General features: G+C 42.4%; 1 protein-coding gene across 1 annotated transcript in view; it reads left to right on the top strand.

Moving 5' to 3' along the window:
- Positions 1-971: 971 nt before the first annotated feature.
- SFMBT1 (Scm like with four mbt domains 1) overlaps positions 972-21,783 on the top strand; it is a 143,171-nt gene continuing 122,359 nt past the window's right edge. Inside the window, exons 1-9 of the mRNA XM_086845584.1 lie at positions 972-1,295; positions 5,797-5,927; positions 9,885-9,957; positions 10,756-10,883; positions 13,361-13,452; positions 14,518-14,664; positions 17,532-18,670; positions 18,761-18,841; positions 20,917-21,741. The gene's annotated coding sequence lies outside the window, so the exon portion shown is untranslated. The remainder of the gene's footprint in view (positions 1,296-5,796; positions 5,928-9,884; positions 9,958-10,755; positions 10,884-13,360; positions 13,453-14,517; positions 14,665-17,531; positions 18,671-18,760; positions 18,842-20,916; positions 21,742-21,783) is intronic.

The raw sequence follows: 21,783 nt of genomic DNA, 5'->3' as shown, positions 1-21,783 counted from the left end.
CTCACCTGACCATCTTTATCCCAAATGCCTGCAGAAGAAGTTATTAAAGAAAAGTAACTTTCTTGTAAAATCAAACAAAAAATCCCCCTAAGAAACAAAACCATCAGAGGCTATGGTAGGCAATTTAAATACTTTTTTAAATCTTAAAAGCATATACTCATCTTATTCCTGGTGGACTTTGCTTTAGATGTTTTTCCTAGAACTCCTCTTAATTAGCATACTGGCTGCCATTTCCCACTCTTTAAATTGCAGAAATCATCCACCTTGTGATTTCTGTCTACAACTTAGTGAAGAAATGTTCCTGGAAATCCCAGCTTTTTATCACTACTTTAAAACATCACATATGTATTCAGGAAAAAAAAAAAAAAAGTTGTTTTTTGGGGTTTTTTTTTGTTTTTTTTAAATGCTGTTGCCTTTTTGAGCTAGTTCCTCACTTTTGTCTATGCTAGTGTATCCCAAATGGGGAGCAGGGACCTGGAAGGGCTGGCTGATGCTGCTAAAGTTGTATTATGATATTGTCACTAATCTGTCCCCCAGCTCCAAGTTCTCTGCTTCAAGTCTGGTGTAATAAAAACATGTAGCAATGAAAACTCTTTCTGTTTTCAACGAGCTCAGGGTTTCGCTGTGTTTTGGGTTACAGCTGCAGGCCAATTTCCTTCCCTTCATCACTCACAGATCTGGAATCCTTTTTCTTTCTCGTAAATTAACAGGAGATTTGGGAAAATCCTAAGTGCAAACACGCTTCAGCCATGAGCAGCGCCAGGTACCTGTTGAGGCTGTGTTTTGTCAGTCCCGTTAAACTCCTCTGTAAGCTCTTGTTCTGACACAGCATTCACTTAATCTTTGCCCTATTGATTTAACCTAACAATCCGTGTAGGTTCCTATCTGGAAAACCTGTGAAGAAATTGATGCAAAGTGACCTCTTTGTGAAGCCAGTGGCAGAAATGCTGCCGAAGCGGAATCCTAACCCCACAGTCCAATTTTAGTGGACCTGGAAATGGGAAAACCGGGCAGTCCATCTGGAGGAGGCTGCCCCATGCATCCATTTCCCACTCCAGCAGCTTTCCCCACCTGCTGCTGATGTGTTTGGCTGTGGGAGGCTGTCCTGCTGCCTCCACTGCTCCCAGGAGAGGGCAGCTCAGCTCCTTTGGATTGTGAGAATTCCTGAGGGAATTGTCAGCAACTGGCGGGGTTGTTACGACCAAGCCGGGAAAAGAATCCTGAGTGTGAGTCCCGATGGTTGTTTGGAGGTGTAGAGTAGTCAGAAAGGGGCTGCAGCTTTGGAGGGAAAAAAGGTACGTTCCCAAGTGTAATATGGATTTTTAATTCCTGGCAGGTTGTTGGTTTGTGATATTCTGTGCCGGGGCTGAAGTCCTCGACTCCCGCCTTCCCTCTGTCTCTGAAACAGAGATCTCGCTCTCTGCCTTTTGTCCCTCCTGCCAGGGGCCCCTCATCGCTCCAAAGCCCTTCCTGGTGGCAGGACGAGGGGAAAGGCTTCAAACTTAAAGGAAGCAGGTTTAGACTGGGTATTGGGAAGAAGTGTTTTACTGTGAGGGTGGTGAGGCCCTGGCACAGGGTGCCCAGAGCAGCTGTGGCTGCCCCATTCCTGGCCGTGCCCAAGGCCAGGCCGGACGGGGCTCAGAGCAAGCTGGGACAGTGGAAAGTGTCCCTGCCATGGAAGAAGGTGGAACTGGATGGTCGTTAAGGTCCCTTCCAGCCCAACCATTCTACAATTCAAAAATACAGTCTAAATTCTAGATATATGCAATAGGCTCATGATTTCTGGGGAAGGTGGAAGAGGCAGCTGTTGGGGTGGATGTGATTGTTGTAGCTGCTGCAGAGATCACAGGGAAAAGATGCTGTGATTTGTTTTTTCCCCCTCATTCATGACACTTTCAAAAAAGTGAAAAGCTGGGCCTTGGTAACATCAGGACCCAATCTTTCAATACACACCTGTCTTGAATTTTCAGATGACTAGAGGATCAGTAAAAGCCACTAGAAAATGGTGAAGGTTGGAGTAGCCCAGAACAGAGAAATGTATGGCAAGACCTTGGTGCGGTTCTTGAAAATTCTTCATTTTCCCACTTGATCTTTCACTGAATGCAAGCCAGAGTTTTCTTTAGATTGGAGCTATGAAATAACACATAGTTCTGAGGAACAGTTGCTTTCTTATAGAAAAAACCAGAGGGTTTCACTCTGTGAGCTGTCAAAAGAGTGATTATAGTATCTTATGAAATGTAGTTTGTGTTTCATCTCATGTTTGACTGCAGAGAATTGTTTGAGCACTGACAAATGGTGTTAAGGGCAGCATGATCTACAGCATTTGAGTCGTGGTTGTGTTCTGCTGGGCTTCAGTGTGAGTTACTGAATGGTGTATCAGTTTCACTCTCTGAGACAAAATATGAACAACACTGAGATCGAAAAGTAGTTTTAAACTGTAAATATTGTTACTATTATTAAAGCATTTTTCTTTTTCTCCTTTTTTTGTCTGTAGTCTCAGGATGTCTGAGTTATTGCCATGTGAATCTTTTTTATAACTGGAAAGAAAAAGTTTTGTCTGGAGTTTAACAAATACTTATTTTAATTAAGATTTTAAAAAAAACCCCAAGGCTGAAATTAATTTGGATCACATCCTTGATGTAGTCTGGAAAAAAGTAATTCCCATTTTCAAATGTGTCTTTAACATCAGAGCAGCAAAGGAAATAAAGAGCTGGATTTACACTGAAATATGAGGGAGAGAGATGGGAAGCAGTGAAGATACTCCTCAGACTCTGCACTTTGGGGTGATGGCCTTTGCTGAGGATAGGACAAAATCCTACCCCAAAGGACCTCAGCAGCCGATGTTCAAGCCACCATGGTAGAGACTGCAGGGGTGTTCTCAGCCTTTCATTGGTGCCCTTTCAGTTTGTCTAAAGAACTTGAATTTTCATGAAGCAGAAGCCACCTCGGTGCCCTGCCAGTTAGGCAGATGTTCTCATCAGGCCAGGGAGACTTTCCTTCCCCTGCCAGCTCAGACACTGTTGGTCTGTGTTACAAACTGGATGAGCTCCAAGCAGAGAGGCTTGGGAAAGAGGCCTGGGAGTTTGCTCCCCTACTTCCCTGGATGCAGAGTGGTGGCTGAAGAAGTCACTTCTTGGGACTTCTCTAGAGGCATTTCATGCTCACCAGGAGGATGTGCTCAGTGGCTTGCACAGCACTGCCTTGGGACACACTCCTGTTCCATGGGAAAACACTTCCTGGAAAAGAGAAGTTTAAGTTTTAAATCCTTGCTGTGAAATAGAGAATAGATGGATTCTCCATATTCTGTGTAAATGTCCTCTTCGTGTTGGTTAGAAGGCTTTTACCGTCCCCTTCCATTCTGGGAGTCTAGCCTGAAAATAAAATAATTCAGCTGAAAACTATGGGAGAACTTAAGCCCCTTTCAAAATATCACCACATAACCTCCTTCCCTGGGATGCCCTTTCTCAGCATTAGGAAGAAATGTCTGTCCCTGGCTTGGCTAGCTGATATTTTGGGTAAGAGTTGAGTCATCATATTCCCAAGCTTCTGTTTCTGCCTCTCCTATTTCTAGATAACCCTCTAAAGCCGTGTTAGCAGGACTGGACATTGAGCTGTTCTGTGCATTGCCTTCAAATATCAGTGTTTTATCCTGGGCTGACTTCCCAACCGGTTGTTTTTCAGTAATCTGCATCTCTCATGTTATTTTTTCCCCCTAATTATTAATTTAGCTTAGAAAATAGAGCACATTGTGGGTAATCTCAGATTAGAACTCTTCTAGAAGCTGATATGAGAAAAGCTGGTTCTCATTAGGTTGCAGAGGGAAAGCAGAGGACCACACATACTCATCTGACATCAGGAGCTATAATCTGGGTAGCACACGAGGAATTAGCAAAGTTCAAGGCATCTGAGCACAACTGGGATTTTTGCTTTCCATTTGAGATTTTGAGAAAGCAATGATATACTGTTTAAGGTGATGAACTTAGGTATTGATTTAGGTGTTGCTTCAGCAAGCTCTTATCTTTGGTGTTATGGTAAAGTGTGTTTCAATGGAAGTAGTCTTATAATGTAGCAAAACAATAAAATTAGGAAGCAAATTTTGGATAATTTTTTGTGATAATAAATTCTGATCTGTCCAGACCTTATCTGTCTCAGAAGTCAGGTAGTAATCAGGTTGCATTTGTTTCCTAATGCACCTAGAGTTATGTGGGAGCAGAAGGAAACACAGGAAAGTGAGGAGCTTAGATGCTGGGAAAGGTTTGTAGTGAGGCTGTTTTGGGGGTGTTTTTTTGTTTAAAAAACCTTTTTTTCAAGAAAACCTTGCTGTTGTTCACTGCATGTGCAGTGGGACATGCAGGTGACAGCAGGCCATTGTAGGAGCTCCTGCTTGTTGCAACAAGTCTTAGATTACAGGGGAAACTGAGGAATCTGTTAAAATATTTCTGTCTGGCACTCTTCATGCAGCCACCTGAGGATCTGAGTTCTCACCTCAGTAGTGGAGTGCAAATGCTGGCTCTGTGATCCCAAAGATGACCCTTGTTAGAGCTGCCAGCATTACCCTGGCAGCCTGGCAGGGCCTTGTGGTACAGGTATTCAGTGACAGATGAAGTGGGCAATAAATTTCTTTCAGAGATTTAAACTGTCACAGGCCCATCCTGGGAACACTCCAGAAATGTATGATGATAATTTTATTCTTAGAGTAGTAAACTCCACCAAATGCTGAAACATCTCCTTCAACTAAGACTGCAGACTCTTCCCCAAGGCCGTGTAACTCTTACTTACTTTACACTTGACTTAAATTACTCCAGTTAATATATCTTTGTCCTCTAACCTTTGCCAGAAAGGTCAAAATAATTTGCTAGCAAATGATAAACTCCTTTCCTACCCAAGGACTCTCAGGAGTATAATGATTTCTTCATCTTACAAATATATTTCTGACCAGTCTGGGCAAACCTTGCAAAGGATTTTACCTTCTACCACCTGCTGTGCCCCATGCACTATCCACCTCTACAGGGGCTGCTCATGAGCAGAAGACAGGAAGTCACTGCCACTATTTAAAAATAAGTAAATAAATTCAGTACAGTTAGATGCATTTCCATCTCCTTCACTTTAGATGTGCCCTGTCAAATTACACCATGTGAAAGGGCAAGATAAGCAGGTTTCAGTCCTGCACCAGTGACAGGTTTTCCATGCATAAACCCCAGTGCTTTGAAGTCCATTATCTTTAGTTCTGGGTTAGAAACTTCTTTTCACTCGGAGAGGGGACTCCCTGCATTCCACATCAGCTGGGCTTTCTCTCTCAGCCACAGGAAGGCTCCCCGGCACCAAAGCCAAGTTAGTTTTGGGTCATTTGTGAGGGTACAATGTGTTCCACGAGTGGGACTCAGGACCACTAAAGTGTGTGGCCTGACTTATGGAAAGTTGTGCAGGAGCAATGACAGAGCAGAGCAGCAGTGCTGGTGTGAGCAGCAGCTCGAGGGGAGAGAGGTGGGGATCCTCCCCTGGCTCTGGCCCCTGTGGGTGATGCAGAATTTGCTCCTCTTGTGGCCTGTCCCTTGTAGCCCACAGAGGAGCCTGTCTGTGATCTCAGAGGTCAGGGAAACCCTGCCTGTGTGTGGAAATACTGCTGTGCCTTGAGGTGTGAGCTCTGGCTCTGGCTGTAGGTCTGCTGGAGTCATACACTCTCTATCATGAGTGTTGAATTTGGAGTCATACACTCTCTATCATGTGTGTATCTGTTCATATGCTCAAATGTGTCCCGTGCAGGACACGTTTATTTTTGTTTTATTTGTTTTTCAGCTCTTGCTGCAGTATCTTTCTGAAGTCATGCACATTCTCCATACAAAGCAAGGAAGAAAATATATTTAATTTGGTTTCCTGTAGAAGCTACACCCTTTTGGCACAGCTTTCATTTACAACTGCAGTGATAAGTAAGTAATTCATCTTTCCGTGCAAATCAATAGGAGAATCTTGTTTCATCTCCGTTTCCTTTCATTTTGTTTTTCTTTGCTACACTGCTTCTCTCCCGCCTGTGTAATCCCTCTGATGGGAAGCTGAGCCCTGCCAAGAGCTGCCTTTGGGTAATTGAGTCACTCACTCTTCCTCCTGCAATCTCTGTCCAGCGTGAGGAAGGCTGCAGCACTCAGCTGCTGTTCAGGTGTGTTTAAATTTAGCTGAGTGTAGCTGTGTGTGTGAACAGTTATGTGAAAAGCTCTGTCTTATTTCCTGAACTGCCCTGAGCTGGCACCTGGAGATCATCCTCTGCTTCTACAATCTCTGCTTCCTCCATGGGATCTCTGCTCCTTTGCTGCATGTGTCAGATGAACTGGGGAACAAACCCCGTCTGTGAGACCTCTGCCCCCACTTTAGAGCCTCTGTGTATATGTGAGGATGAATCAGAAGGATTCTTTTCTATGTTCTAATTTACAGCAGAACACAGAGTAGCTTTCAGGGGGTTTGTGGTAGATACTGGTGTTTTGAACTCTTTTAGTCAAAAAGTGGATTTTTTTGGATGTTTCAGTGGGATTTCCTTAGGGGTTTTTCCTTGTCCTTTTTCTAAGTATGTCGTTTTCATCAAAAAATTTAAACCTTTTCGTTTGGATATGCTGGCAGAGCAGAAGGGACATCTGAGACATCAGAGGGGGGTCTCTGCCTTCAGTCTCTTGTCTGAGCAAGTGTCCATGTCCAAACTGCGCCTGCTGAGGTAAACTGTTATATGGAGCTCCCTAAATACTCTGCAGTGGCCAACAGATGGGAGCTGTTACCTGTTTTACTACTAAAATATATATAACTTGGTCATGAAGGAGAATAGTGAGATGAACTACAGGACTGCAAAGCCACCAGGATGGCAGCGTGCGCCAGAAGCATTGTGGACAAAATTTCAAGTGATCTGTTCAAGATGTTCTGCTTAAAATTTTCTTAGGGGTTTAAATATCATGTCAGTCTTTTCCTAATGGAATCCAGTTGTGGAACCAGCTATAAGCAGGGTTTCCTTTGCGTTTCTTTGTGTTAGTGTTCTCCTGTGCATCATTCAAATGAACTTTTGAACTGATGAGCAGAGCTGCTGCTTCTCCCCTTTTGTGGGAAGCACTTCTGGTGGGCAGCCAAAAGAATGGATTTTCCTTTCAGTTTAAATTAACAGCTATTTTAATGAAGTAACTGAGCTGCAGTCAAACCTGCCACTTGTCAGCCTCATGTCATTCCAGTTGCTGCTGACATGTAGCATAGGTATAAATTTTATTCTGCAAGCTTTCAGATGGAGGAGCTGTCCAGTGCAGAGAGCATCTCTATATCAGTCACATTAACACTGATAATTGTTTATTAATTGTTTATTTATTAATTGTTTAGCTTTTCACTCAGTGCAGGCAACAGTGTATCTACTGAGCTTTTTATCCCCAGGTTTGGGGTGTGCTGAACTGAATACAAAGGGACACCTATGAAGGAAAATCTGGGTGTGTTTTAGTAGTTTGTTTGCAATAAAAGGAAAAAAACCAACAAATCAGGCAAAATTAGTCATAGTCCAGCACAGAACAGGGTGTAGACTTGGTCTATCACTGCACAGAATTCAAATATTCATATGTGCAGTTTTTGCTAGGAAAAAATGGATGCATTGTTTTCTATTTTTAACTCATGGATTTGTGTCAAATTGTTAAGGAAACAATCAAAGCCCATGCTGAACCAAAGAGCATAACCAAGAGGGGATAAACAACCTCTCACTTTTGAAGCTGCATGTTGCTGGGACTAGCAAAAATCTAAAGATACTCTGCTGCTTCTACTCATTGCTGCTTCTGCTAATTGCTGCTTCTACTAATTGCTGCTTCAGCTTGTCCAGCCTTTGGGTAAGGTCCCCACAGGCACCTTCTGAGGGGCACCTGGGCTTGCTTTATGGACATCTAGGCAAAGAACCTTCTAAAACAAAGTCTGTGAGAAGAGGGAGGTGGTGCTGAGTGTGATGAACAGCAAGGGGCTGGTGGGGCCCTTTGAGTCGTCCTTGGGCTTTGAGCACTGGCAATGCAGCTTTTATTCTCTGTTGCACTTCAGAGCTTTCCCCCACAACTCTGAGCCTTAATAATAGTTTTAAAACACTCTCCTGGCGACTCTTATATAAATGCAGGGCCTCTAGAAAAAAAAACAGGCATGAAACTTGAGCTAAAGTGTTGACAATGGACACTGCTGTTCTTTGTGGGAATACCTGTCACCCGGTGTGGAGGTCTTGCATTGTCACTGTTCCCTGTTTGAGACCAATTACTGCTGGGCAGGGAAGAAAGAATATGCAAGAAATCTGTCTAATAACCACTTTTGAGGTGCTTTTGTAGTGACTTTTTTGTAGCTAGCAGTCTGCTAAACTGTTTACCTCCTAGAGAGCATTGCTGCTGAAAGGCCCAATGTAGTTTTAGCTGTAGCTTTTTTGCAAATTCCCCTCAAAAAGATTCCTCTCTTCTCATTGTCACCCCTTTTGTTCCCTCCTTCTTGCTCATTTTTATGGACATAACCTGAATTTTTATTGGAGCAAGTGAGGTCAAATTCAACCTTACCATCTCTGCTGTGATTTGGGAACTGCTTTTGTGTTCGGGGAGTCATTGTTCTCCAGCCTCAGCTTGGAGAGTTCTCACAAGGATAAGGCTATCTCATAAAATTAAAATCCATGCAGTCAATTACTGGGATTTTTTTTTTTTTTTGGTTGGTAATTAACTATTTTGACTGACATTCTGACCAGGTTTTTGGGGAAGGCTTTTGCTCTAAGGAAATCAGTCTACACGTTTAATAGCTTGGCACTGAGAAAACCTTGAAATATTAAAAAGGTTTTTTAAATATAGGCTCTAGCATGGCTTGAGGCATCAGAGGTTTTAAAAAAGTTTAATGTTTTATTTTGTGGTCAGAAACTGAGAAGTACTCGGCCCATATAGATGGAGCTCTCCCAAAATCTGTTTACAATTAGGAATACCAGCTCTTTTGCAATCTGACCTTCAGTCCTTTAGTTCAGATTTTAATATCATTTTCCTTAGGCTGAAAGGGCCACTACAGAAATCTCTTTTGCTGTCAAACACATCCTTTGCTGGACTCAGTTGCCAGCATCAGTGACAGGAATTCTTGTTCACTCTCTGTCTCTGCACAGTAAAGCATATCCTTGTAAAAAATCTCATAAAATCTGGGATTTTTCCACCATGCCAAATCCCACGTAGCTGAGGCCATATTGGATTAAAATAAATACCAAGTCCAGACTGCAAGGCCTCTCAGAGGGCTGTCCTGGCAGGCTGACTCCAGTGCCCATCCTCTCGTGGTTTTGTGTAAGGGAAAGGCACCAGGAGTGGTTTCTGTGATTGCACTGGAATTTTCTGTGGTTTCCTGACAGTTGCCATTTCCTTATCCTTAATAAACTGTAGCTACAGGTCATACGAGCGAAATACTGAGCCCATCACATCTGGGAAGTGCAAGCAGGGGGTGATGCAATACTCACACACACAAAAGTCAAACTGTCTAATATATAGCTCCCTCTTCTTAAAAATTCCTGAAGGTTTATACCAGGGAAATTTGCCTCATTTTTAAAATTCTAACAAAGTGGTTTTTAAGTGCTAAGTGGTTCCAGAACTATAACCCCAAAACTCCAAGCCATTAAGAGAAATGTTTTAGACATTCATCTGTATTTGTCAAGAAGCAACCTAAAATTTTGATAGTGGTGGCAAAGAGAAATGTTCAAAAGTGCTGTTATGGGGTCAGGTCATTGTTTAATGAACTATATGTTTTATAGTCAACTTCCATTTAGGTGCTCTCCAGATGTGACAGTTCCTTAAACCATTGCTTCTAATCACACTTACTGTGATTAGAAACCAGGCACATTCACTACCCAGCCATACCTGAACTGATTTTCCTTTCACTGTTTTGAAAAGGATGTGTAGGAGTTACCACTGAGATGTGCCAAGTGCCACTTAAGGAGCAGAGAGTGATCAGAACTCACCTAATGTAAGTATTATAAGAAAAAGATCAATTTACTTATTTCCTTAAAAAATACCTCTGAATTACAGAAAATTTAGAAAATGGGATATAAAGGAGTTAATAATCTGAAACTGGCTCAGTGTTTATCCTGAGAAAATGAAGCTTTTAACAGTATTTCAAAGTGGGCAGTGGGAGTGGAATCAACTGCTCCTTCTTTAAAATGTTTGGGGTTATTGATTTTGGGTTTTTTTAATTTTATTTTGGGTTTTATTAAAGACAGCATGTGATGTTGGTGCTTTTGCAGGGGTGAATAGTTGAACTCAGCAGCCAAAGTAAGTCTGTTTTTCAGATGCCCGTATCCTTTGTCTTGTATAAAGAGTGAGGACAGCTTTAAACATTCAGTGAATGGCTGGGCTGGGATTGCTGGAGTGTAGAAAGAAAGACTCTTTCAAAAGCTTTATTTAGGTACAAGGCTCAAGGAAGGAGCATCGGTCTCTTAACAGAAAACTCATCATCCAAAGGCTGGGTGTGAGGTTTTAACGAATCAGACCAACTTCACAATGCAGGGAACCGTCAGCCCTAGAAATCAAAGCATCAGTGCTTTAAACATTCCCAGTTTTCTGCAAAGAACTGAGATGTCAAATCAAACAAATACGCTATGTTCAGTCTATGAATGCTGATTTTCTTTTAAGATGCAATTACCTGCAGGTGGCTTTCAGTGCCTCCTCGTTTTCCAGCTCGAATCCCAGCAAAAATACGTGCCTTGAGCTGGATGGTTACTGTAGCTGGGGAAGGAAATCACATCTCTTCTGCTGGGAATTTTAGAGACACCAAGGATGCAGGTGGACATTACCTTACTGGAACTTGGGCAAGCAGCTGAGTGCAGACTTCTGATGGGTGAATGTGATCACTGAAGATTTTGCCTTTATATCTATAAAAGGGATAAAATGCAGGTATATATAATATAAATATACACAAGGTATTTGTTTACAATACAGAGTATACATATAAGAGACAGCACATTGTCATTCTCCAAGGGGAAATGATTTCCTTAAACAATGAAGAAATACTTTAGGTTATTTTCAAACAAGAGAAAGAAAGTTTTCCTAAGCAATTCCAACATACCAAACCCACAGCAAGAGTGCACTTAGTGCTGAGGAAGGTGTGTATTGAAAAGACTGAATGACGGAGTGTCAGCATCAAAGGAAAACAGTGGCTGACAGTGAGTGAGTGGGAGATTGGGCTGTCACATCAAGGGGGAAATCAATGCATTGAAACAAAAATGAAGTAACATTTTACCAGCTAGTTGGATAACTTATAATGATGTTCAGCTTTTGGACACAATGCCTTAGGCAGACTGCTGATGTGTGAGGAGCCCCAGCACAGATCTGCCAAGTCATGTATTTTTAGGTGTTCACACAGATTTCAGTGGGTGCAGGGAGAAAGAAGAGGTGGAAAAAAGAGATTACAGTTAAAGGTGCTAGTGCTCTGACACCATGATCTCTGGGAAATTACGCCCCTTAGAGAGGAGCAGGACCCAGGAAAAACAGATGGTTCCTTGACAGGACAACCACAATTACATCTGTACCCAGTCACTGCTCCTGTATAAAATGATTGCTGGCAAAAAGTGAATGGCTTAAAACAAAATCCGAATTCTAGAGATTTTCTCCCTCTTGTTAGTTTGCTTCCCAAGGACCCAATTATCTGGCTCATGGAAACAGATGCTTATACATTCACCACTATCTGTTGGTGTTTGTGCAGGTGCTATGCCCCCTTCTCCTGCAGTGATTTGCACTTGCTGGAGAGGAGAGTGCTTTGTGACCTCTCCAAAGGAGAGCTCTGCCAGCCTGGTGCTCTTATTTTCTTTATTTAACAGCTACATGTGTACCTGCAGGAAAGTCAGCTCACCAGTTATTAGCAGAACACTCGAGTGTTTCCTCTCTGTGCCCCAACATTGCTCCAGTCTGGTCATTCCTTTTAATTGTACAGGAGGAGTGAGGCTGGGAGATGAGGCTGCTGGAAGGACAGGGGCAGCCTGGGCAGCAGTTTCCCTTACGTCATTTCAGTTGTACAAAAGAATGTCATGCCTCAGGGTGGGCTCTAAAATAGATGTGGGTTTGCTGTGAAACAGAGGTCTGGATTTAGGTTTGAATTAATTTCCCGAATTTCTGAAGAATTCACAGTATTATGGCTGGCCATTTTTCTTATTCTTGCAGGCTTTGGAGGGAGGTGAAAGCCCTCCAGCTCAGTGGTGCAGCTTTTGCTGCTTGAGCACCTCCCTGTGCCTTCAGAATGGGCAGGAGCTGGCAGCCTCAGTTTCCCCCATTCAAGGAACATGGGTTTGCCTTTGAGAAGGTTCACTGCAAAATTTGTAAACCTTTAAAACAAACTGGTCCTATTAAAACTCCTAATTTAAAATATCTGTGTGCTCCATGTGGGTCCTAAACTGGAAATAAAGCACCATGTGGGCTTGCTTGCCCTTGTCCTCAGAATGTTTGTGGAGTTATTTTGTATGGGTTTCTCGGTATTTTTTTATCTTGTGTGGTTTTTTTTCCAAATTTTAAAAACTATCATTGTATCCAAAAGCTTTATCTCTAAAGTGTGTTCAGGTTTTGTAAGCTAACAGGTTACTTTAGTCAATGATGCCTGCATGACTGTGATGTCAATTAAAGAAAATATTTTGAAGTTAGGGTGAAATTATTCAAGAAATAATGTTCCCCACCTGAGATATTTGTGCTTGAAAGGTATCACTACAGACAGAAGGAAAAGTGTGAACCAGCTGCTTAGGCTGATGTTCCCATACTGTTGTCCTTGGATGTTGGAGGTAAATGCATGTGAGCATCGAGCTGTGTAAAATTGAGCAATATTTTATCATTTGAGTCCATATTTCACTTCCAATTAGCTTTCTCTCTGTGCTTTTTTTGGCTGACCTCTTCCTATTTGCATTAAAAGCTCATGAGTAATTTCCATTTCTGAGGACCTTTGCTCATGTGCCTCTTGCTGTGGTCCTGCCAGGGTGAATGCACTAACCAGGCTCCAGGCAGAAGCAGTGCCTTGGCCAGGAGCTCCTGAGTGAAACAGAGGAGCTGCTGCTGAAATAATGAAGTTGCTCAGCAGTTAAGACTCGTTTGCCTCAGTGCTGACTGAAGTGCAAGTTGCATTTGGTATTAAAGATCACCATCCTGATGATACATGAAATAGGGGAGGGATAAGAAGTGTTGTTTCTTCTAATCTTTCCCTTTGAAGTATTTGCATGCATAAAAATGATCATCTGGGGGAAAAAACAGCGTGTTTGAAAGCCAAAATGTACTAACGTGGTGCTTTTCAAACCGAATTACTTGGTGTGCTTTTGCTAAACATTGATGAAGTGTCTCTGACACGAGAGAGAACACAACGGTTTTGAAAGTCTTGTTTCCTTTTTATCCTACAGAAATATTCTGGGTTGGTTCCCTGCCGTTGGCTCCTTGTGAAGTGGCAGTTCAGGCTTGGAGAACCTTTATTCCCATGGTGCTGGAGCCTTTGGTCAGTGCAGGTGGGGAATGATTGTCCAAATTGGCTCCTTCAGCTCCTGGGCATCCTCCTGCAGGTGCCCTGTGCTCAGAGATGTGGCCAGGCCAGTCTGGTGGAACCCTCCTGCTTCCCCTGGTGCCAGGCAGCTGCTCCCTGCAGCTTCCCCTGCCTTTCATACCCACACCCATGAAACAACAGACTTCGGTGTCACATTTAGAGCCTTTGAATCATTCCCACAGGAAGACTTCAAGAGCCTGTGATATAAAATTGCTGTGCATGTGTTCTGAACAAACAGAAAAAAGAGACATGCTGAGCTAAAAAAGGGGGGAGTTGGCCAGTGGAATGGCTGGGCATCGGCCGGGGGGTGGTGAGCGATTGCATCAGGCAATTCTTTGGTATATTCTTTTATCATTATTATTGGTTTTCCTTCCTTTTCTGACCTATTAGACTAGAAAACTATTTCACCTTTTTCCCAATTCTCTCCTCATCCTGTGGTGGGGAGCAAAGGGCTCTGTGGTGTTCTGCTGCTGCCAGGTTAAACCACAACACTAATTAGTGCTGTTGCTGAAAAGGCTCCTTCTTAACAACCCTAAAAGTGGTGTGGGACAAAATGCAGAACAGAAAGTTTCTTTTGGAAAAAAAGATCAAAAAGTGAATTTTTTTTTATGAAACTCATTATTTTTTTCTTCTGTATTTTCCATTTTTTTATATGATTTCACAGCCTGCTAATACCAGCAAAGTGGGCTGTTACATGTCAAATCACGCCAGCATTTCCAATCGTCTCCCATGCTGTAATCCCAATAGTGTATTTCATTTTTATTTACTTTAAACCTTGTAGGCAGATGAACATTACTTTTTATTTTCAGCTGAGAAGAACTGTTGTACATTACCAAGAAATATTTTTGTTCTGTGATTGATGCTGTTATTAGAAAGCAATGCTGTTCCTGCTGTGTCATACAGTCAGGTCAAACAAGAAACATAAACAATTAAATAAAAGACTGTTTCAAATTACCTCAATATTAATCTGGGGGGGGGGGGGTGTTTAGCATTTTTATTTCAATGTCTTCTCTTTTACAGGGAATTTTGAAAATTAACTGGGTTTTAATTCTAACCAGAAAGATACACTTTGGACTGAAATCAAATCTGGAAAAACACATTGGAAAAAGCCAAAACCTCAAGGCTCTTTGTGCAATCATAAAACTTTTTGCTGCAGTTTCTAATCAGGTGAGACTCCAACTAAAATTGATAGAAATCCTGCCTGTGGAGTTTTGACCTTGAGAGTGAGCTGCGAACCAAAAAAGGAAGAAAAAAATATTGGGGAATCAATGCCAGGAAAAAACCAAGAAAATATTAATAATGGAGTACAACTCATGTCTTGAAAGAGGTAGTACAATACTGAATGAAATAAAAACTTTAATAGCATAATTTTACATGAGTAGATGCTGAAATTCTGATGTTTTAGGGCATCAAGAAAGTAACACTATGGCAATTAAGAGTTCAACCTACAAAGATATGTCTTTTAAGAATACTTTCAAGGATGAGTTGTTGAGTTTCCACATTCTGGTGTCTTTTTAGAAAGAGCTGCATGATCAGGTGGAAGTGTTTTGGGAGCTGATGCTAGCCAAGCTATATTACACCATAAATTACAATCAGTGGTAATTATATGTTTAGGATATTTATCTAATATTACATCCTGCAACTCAGTATTCTCCTCTGTGCAAAAATATCCACTGTTCATTGATCAAGGAGTTCTTTGTGTCTTTTGAATCTTGTAAAGAAAGTTGTTTCTGGAATGTTTTAAAATCTATCTATGTAGAGATGAGCTTCATGTCTAACCACTTGTTTCAACTATGGATATCAAAAAAGAGTTAAAACCCCCTTACCTGCTCTGGGACAGAAATAATCTTCTAGAGTAGTTAATTCAATCAAATGTCAACAGACAAATGACCTCATGAATCAAAGAGAGACATCAGTGTGGAAATTGCAGGAGGATTTATCAGTGATAAATAAGTAATAAAGAGGACTTGTAAGTCTTCTTAGTGTGCAATTCAGTGTTTCCTCTGGGAATTTGGGAGGAGTTTAGGATGTGTGGAGTTAAACCCTCTGCTTTTCCCTTGCCCCCGTGACTCACAGCAAGGCTCAGGTTTCTCTCCCTAAGATAGGGCTGCCCCAAAATACCACCAGGTGACTTGGGATAAAAGAAGTCCAGTGAACTCCATTTTCAAAGCCACTGGAGGAAATCAGTCAATGCAGGCTGCCTCCCAAATGATTGTTTGTCTAATTTAAGTCTGAATTAAGGAAATGATAAGTAAAGGTAAGTTATTAAAAATCAAGGAGGATAAAGCAAAAGGCAGAGTATGCATCTGCAAAAGCTATTCCACTTGTGTGTATAAATCAGGAGACTGTGTGCTCAAGTGGAGAATTAGGCTGAGTTGCCTGCTGTTATGCATTCAAATTAAGCAGGAGTCTAATAGCTTTTTTAAAATCTGGCCCAAAGTGTGTTTAGGATTGTTGGTTTGGTTTTTTTTCCTCTCAGGGAAGAGATCACCTAATCAAAATAGTGCTTTGGAAGGAAGAACAGTTCAATCCTGAACACGAGTGAGGAGCTCTAACTACTGATAAAGACTGCACTTTATCACTTGCACTTTAACAAATCTCAGGGAAGATTTGTTGCTGTGGTAAAACCTGAGGAGGCTCTTTGCAGCCAAGTTGGGAGCAGCGAGGAGCAATTCCACAATGGAATCAGTGGTGTTTCTGTCCTTGGGGCAGGTGCTGATGCAAGGGCTGCTTTCAGTTTTTGGGTTCTCTCTACCTTCCCTTGTGCTGCTGCAGAGCTGTGCTGAGGTTTTGCTCCAGGTAAGGCCCTGGCTGACAGCTCAGAAGTGCTCAGGCACAGGATTTCTTCCCGTTAATGCCTCGCTTCCACACGAGGTTGTGCACGGGGTTCTGTAGAATTCCTCTCCTTTGATCTTTTGAACCACGTTCTAAAACAGGCAGCAGAAATTTCCTAGAAAGTTTTGACCTAATTTCTTGTCCTCTGAAAAGCAAGGCTGGTGTTCCAGTGGGCTGCTTCGAGGCAGGGCAAGGGAAGGAACCTTTCTCCCATCCCTGGAGCAGGGAGGTCGCGCTCCCAGCACGGTACTGAGGCTCTCTCATCTCCACGCCTTTCCAGCGGGGTTTCTCTACCTGCAACAGATCATTTTTCCTCTTCATCAAAACATCTTTCTCTAAACATGGGGTTTCTGTGTGAGCCGGACATGACAGCGCATGGGCGAAGTATTTTTGGTTCAAAGCACCCGAGCCTTTCGCCTGCTATTGTTGTACTCTACAGATCCCTGAAAATCAGAGGGAAACACTGCACTTGTCCTGCAGAGATCAGCTGCTAGCGGGGACTTTAAAAGTGAGTTCAGTCTAATTGCTGCATTTTTGAGCTTTACAGAATAGCTAATTTCACTTGACTATTGGGAGGTGAGGCTAGGGTTTTTAGGTCTGCAATTAGGGGACCTGAAGGTGCCTGCACTGTCTCTGGGAAGGATGAAGCTAAAAAGCAAGTCTGAAATTCCTACTGTATTCACTTTGCCTGCCCTTTTTTGGTCCTAGAATTGACTGTCTGTGTCTGCTGCAGCTGGAGATGGCCTGGCAGCTGGAGAGGCAGAGGATAAAGGGGAGGCAGAGGTGCTGAGCCCATGCTGTCTGTATGTTTGTGTGTGCACTTGGGAGAGAAGCAGGAATCTAAAAGGAAGAGTCGTCCTGGACACTTTGGGTGGTGCCTGAAGTGCTGGGCCATGTGGGACACAGAGGGGATGCAGCAGGTGTGGGGTGGGAGGCAGTCCTGGGAGTCAGAATAACTCTCCTAGAGGCCGTTGCAGTATTAGAAAGGGATGCAAGGTGTCCAGGTATTCCTGGCTGGTATTCCTGGCTCTGAGCAATCCTAAGCAATCTCCTGTGACTTTCCCTGCAGTCTGTGTCCTGGGCTGAACTAATCTACAGCACAACTGTATTGTCTACAGCACAGAGCACCAAATCAAAACATTATTTCTACTTCACTTTATTATTTTTCCTCTTTATCCCTTCTGTTTTTCCCAGTGCAGAGCCAGGGATCTGTGGCCAGGTAAACAGAGCCCTCTACACCTCTCTGCTATGGAATGATCTCTTGGAGCCTGGATGTGTGATCAGCATCTTCAGCTTTTCTCAGCCTCCTGTGGGGCTACACCTATTTATACCCTGTTAGCAGCTTTATATCCTTTGTATGAGGAGTTCAAGGCCTGCTAATCTTACATCATTTGTAGTCCTGTCTAAATTCTGATCTTTACGGCCGCTACTCTAGAAATGAAAAGATTCATCAAATGCCAGAAGATTACTAGAGCTTTAAACCAGTCAGAATCTGACTGGGAAAACATGTTAATCACTTCTCACTTAACCTGAGCACATACTGCACCCTGTATTTCTCCTCCTGCTCTTGTCACTGATGTTCTGTATAATGAGCACCTCTGGCTGACAGATGCAGAAGAAATTATAGTGCTTTTTGCCTTCTTTTTTACCAGATATGTGTGTGTTGGTGCTCCAGATACTCTTCAGACATCCTGCTCAAGCCTTATACAGAAAAAGCAAGATCTCCACACCAAAATTCACATGTAGGAATATGATTGCAGAAAATTATAGAATTATTTGTAATGTTTATAAAGTACTGCAGAAAAGTAGTATATAAGTCAAAGAGTAAGGATAAGCTACACTATTCAACAACTCATTTTTTATCTTTTAGTAATTTCAACATAAAGCTGTTTCAGCAGTAAGCAAAATTTATTTCAAGTATTTTAGTATAATACATTTACTTTAACAGGAAAAAAAAATCCTTGACCTTTATTACTTTTTATGTGAGTAAAAAAAGCAGCACTTTTCAAACATTTGAGCTTTTCATCAGTGAATTAGTCCTACTGCAGTTGACAGGATTGCTGCAAAACTGCCCCAGTATGGAGCTGAATTTAGAGAAAATCCTGATAAACCCTTTGGACAGCAGAGCCACACCAGGAAAGGACAAGGAAACAGAAGTTTGAGAGGGGTTTTTGTTCTTCAGGAACTTGTGCTTGTCCCACGCTACTACAGACCAGTCCATGGACAGAACCTGACACTGATATCTGACTGTATCCAATTTCACTCAATACACAGACAGAGCCTCTCTTCTGAATTGTGTCTAAAGACACAATTGGCAGGAGGTAAAAGAAGAAAAGATGTAAGTTTATTTGCTGTTGTTTCCATCAAGTTAACTACTGATACAATCTGTGTTTGTTTTTATACTCTTTTTCTGCTTTTAAATCTATAGGCTGCCTCCATTCCCCAGCACACCTTGTTGATTTAGTCTGGAAAAAAAAAGTTCCCTTCACACAGCTCACACACAGCTCAGGTGAGTTTAATGGGCTTCATTTTCTCCTTCACTTTTTGAGTGATTTTATAATGGGAGTTGTTCCCTCTCGTGGTCCTGTAACACTATTGATATTTCACTGTTGGGGACCAGAGGAGTGTCTGGAACTGTGGCTGCAGCTCCTGTAAATCCTGCAGGTTTATACTGCGTGGTGGCTGGACCTGGGGAAATACTCATTTTGTGATGGGACCATGTCTAACACTTCTGGATACAATGGTGCCACCCCAAACTCTCAAAAATACTTGGGTTGATCATTATTATAAACACATTATAGAAATTTCTGTGGTTATGTTATCCAAGTAACTGCAAGGAGAAGCATTGGAAGTTAGAAGACAGAAAAGTGACAAACAAAAAATCATTTTATTATAATAAAAATAATTTCTCATGATGCTTCTTTCTGCTGCAGGAAGGGCAGGACTGTGCATGCATAAATCACAGCCTTAGAAGTATAAAGTAAGATATAAAGTATAAAGTATATAAAGTAAGACTATGAAGAAAACTTAAGATCAGACTTTTTCCACATGGAAAAGAGTCTGTAGGATGGGAAAAATATTCATTGACTTACAGGAAACAATAAAATGTCCCAAAGAAAATATAGAAGCAAATTGATTTTATGTGCCACCATTTGCAATCTATAAATACCCCTGTGGCAAACTCAAAAGATTCTCAGTTTATTTGTGACTGGGAAATGGAGACCAAAAGCAGCCTCATATATAAATACAATGGATTTCACAGCCCCAGGATTTATTGTGTCTCCTTCAGCAATGGGGGTTACACACTGAAACAAAGCTGAGCCATAATGGGAAAACTGTCCTACCTGGGATTTATGAATTTATAAAGGGTATAGCCAGTTTTGTTGTGTGATTCAGCAGTAAATCACTGCCTGTGGGTGCCAGAGCTTGCCTCAGGTGGGAAGGTGCTCGTGGAAGGACACAGCACAATTCCCAAGCAGACACTGGGCACCAAATGGGAATAAAGGAAAGAAGGGTGAGCAGAAAACCTGCCCCAAGTCCAAAGTGCTCACTGAAGCACAGCAGTAGCCAGCACTGGAAAGATAAAACTTCACAGCCAATATTTGGAGAATTTTTTTAATTAAGAAATATATTCTGTCAGACTTGTATTTAATTTTGTTTGCCTCACCGCTTCCTCACCTTTTGCTCACTGTCTGCCTGTGAATAGATTAGAACAGGTCACAGTTACATGCAGGTTTTATTTGCCTGAGAATGTAAGCTTCCATTCCTTTATCTCTGCAACATACACCTGCAGCACCTATGAAAGGTTTTGCTTTTCCTAATTGCAGCTGATCTATTCAATTTTATAAGGGGGATGGAATGTGTGCTGATGGAAAAAGAAGTTTCCATCACATGTCTGGCTGTGGCAGGAAGGTTCTGCTCTCATCCTTGCAGAGGATGTGCATGTTGAGAGACAAGTTTCTGAACAGCAGGCACAGTGCTGTGTTGAGGCTCAGATGGGATCAGACTGTGTATCAGACTTCAAATGGGGCATAATCAGGCTTTTCAGACCGCTGCTCATGCTCCTGAAGGATTGGCCTGATTTTCAAAAGTGCCAGGCAATCAACTGCCCCTTACTGATTTCAGTGGGAACTAGTCAGCCTGCAATGCATCAGAAAAATTGGGCTGGTTACCTAGAAACCTGCATATGGTTTTCAAGTCTTTATTCTGGGGTTGGTTTATTTTGGTGGGTTTTTTAATTGCTGGAACTAGCCTCTGCTTTCCTCTGCTCCATATGCTCTTCATATGCTTTTTCTTACTCTGAAAATAGTGCACTTTGGGCACATTCAGCTCTGGAAGTCCAGTTTATTTAATACATTTTTTTCTTTTCTTGATCTGCCTTGGAGAAGAGGAGTTAAGGAGTTTGGTTTTGGTAATCAAAAGACAGCTTGCCCTCTCCTCTGTTTCTCCAAATTTTCCAATTAATGTTGCTGAATTGTGAGTCTTGCTTAAGATCTCAGCTGACAGAGACCCTCTGCTATTGGCATGATTTATAATCACTGACATCCACAGGTGACAATTCCTTCTCCCCTCTTGGCACAACAGGTCCTCTGCATGTTGTGATTCAGCCAAATGTCTGCTCTCATCCCAGGCAAAATGACCTGCAGGAAGAAGGAGGAGAGGGCAGAAACAATGATTTGTGAGCAAAAGCAGAGTTTCAGCAGAAGAAGGAAAAATCTCAGCTCTGACAGTCACCATCCCATAGGTGAAGGGGCTCTATCCCTGCTGTCCTCTGCCTCCTTCTCCATAAGAGTAAGACAAAGGGGTGCAAATTTTGCAGCAAAGAAAATGCAAGGTGGATATTAGGTATGTTTCTTGCCTGTTGGGGGCTGAGAGAGTGCAAAGTGCTGCAGGAAGGCTTTGGAGGTTTTGGAGGAGCAGTTAAGCAGATTTTGGGACCATAGGGTGTTGTTTGAGTCATTACAGACTGAGGAAAGTCCCATCCAAGGGAACTGCAGATGCAGGAGATCCATAGCGGGCTGCAGCTCCCGTGGGTGGACATGTGGATGGTCCTGAGCAGAGCAGAGACAGAGGAAGAATCTGGAATCCTAGAGGAAGGATGGCAAAAGGCGATGACCCTTCCCTTACAGGTGTGACTGGAGCTGTGATCATGCCACAGCTGGCTGCTGGTTTCCCTTCATCTGACACTGGGAATGTCCTGTTCCTCGCACTGACACGTGTCAAATAATTCACAGGCTGAAGGGAATTCACATCCCTGGAGAGGGAACATCCAGGGATGCTTGTCCTGCCTCTGCAATGAGGGGTCTTTGCCTAATCTCAGGAGTTCCTTCCCAGCTCTCAGCACAGAAGCACTGTCCATGAAGGCAGCAGAGTGCCACTGAAACTTTGGAAAATGGCTGGAGTTTACAGGTATTTTCAAACCAAAGATCCAAACAGAGCCCTTATTCCCAC

This window comes from Cyanistes caeruleus, chromosome 11 (genome assembly GCF_971803275.1).
Source record: "Cyanistes caeruleus chromosome 11, bCyaCae1.hap1.1, whole genome shotgun sequence".
NCBI lineage: Eukaryota > Metazoa > Chordata > Aves > Passeriformes > Paridae > Cyanistes > Cyanistes caeruleus.
This window is presented reverse-complemented; position numbering and strand designations above follow the sequence as displayed.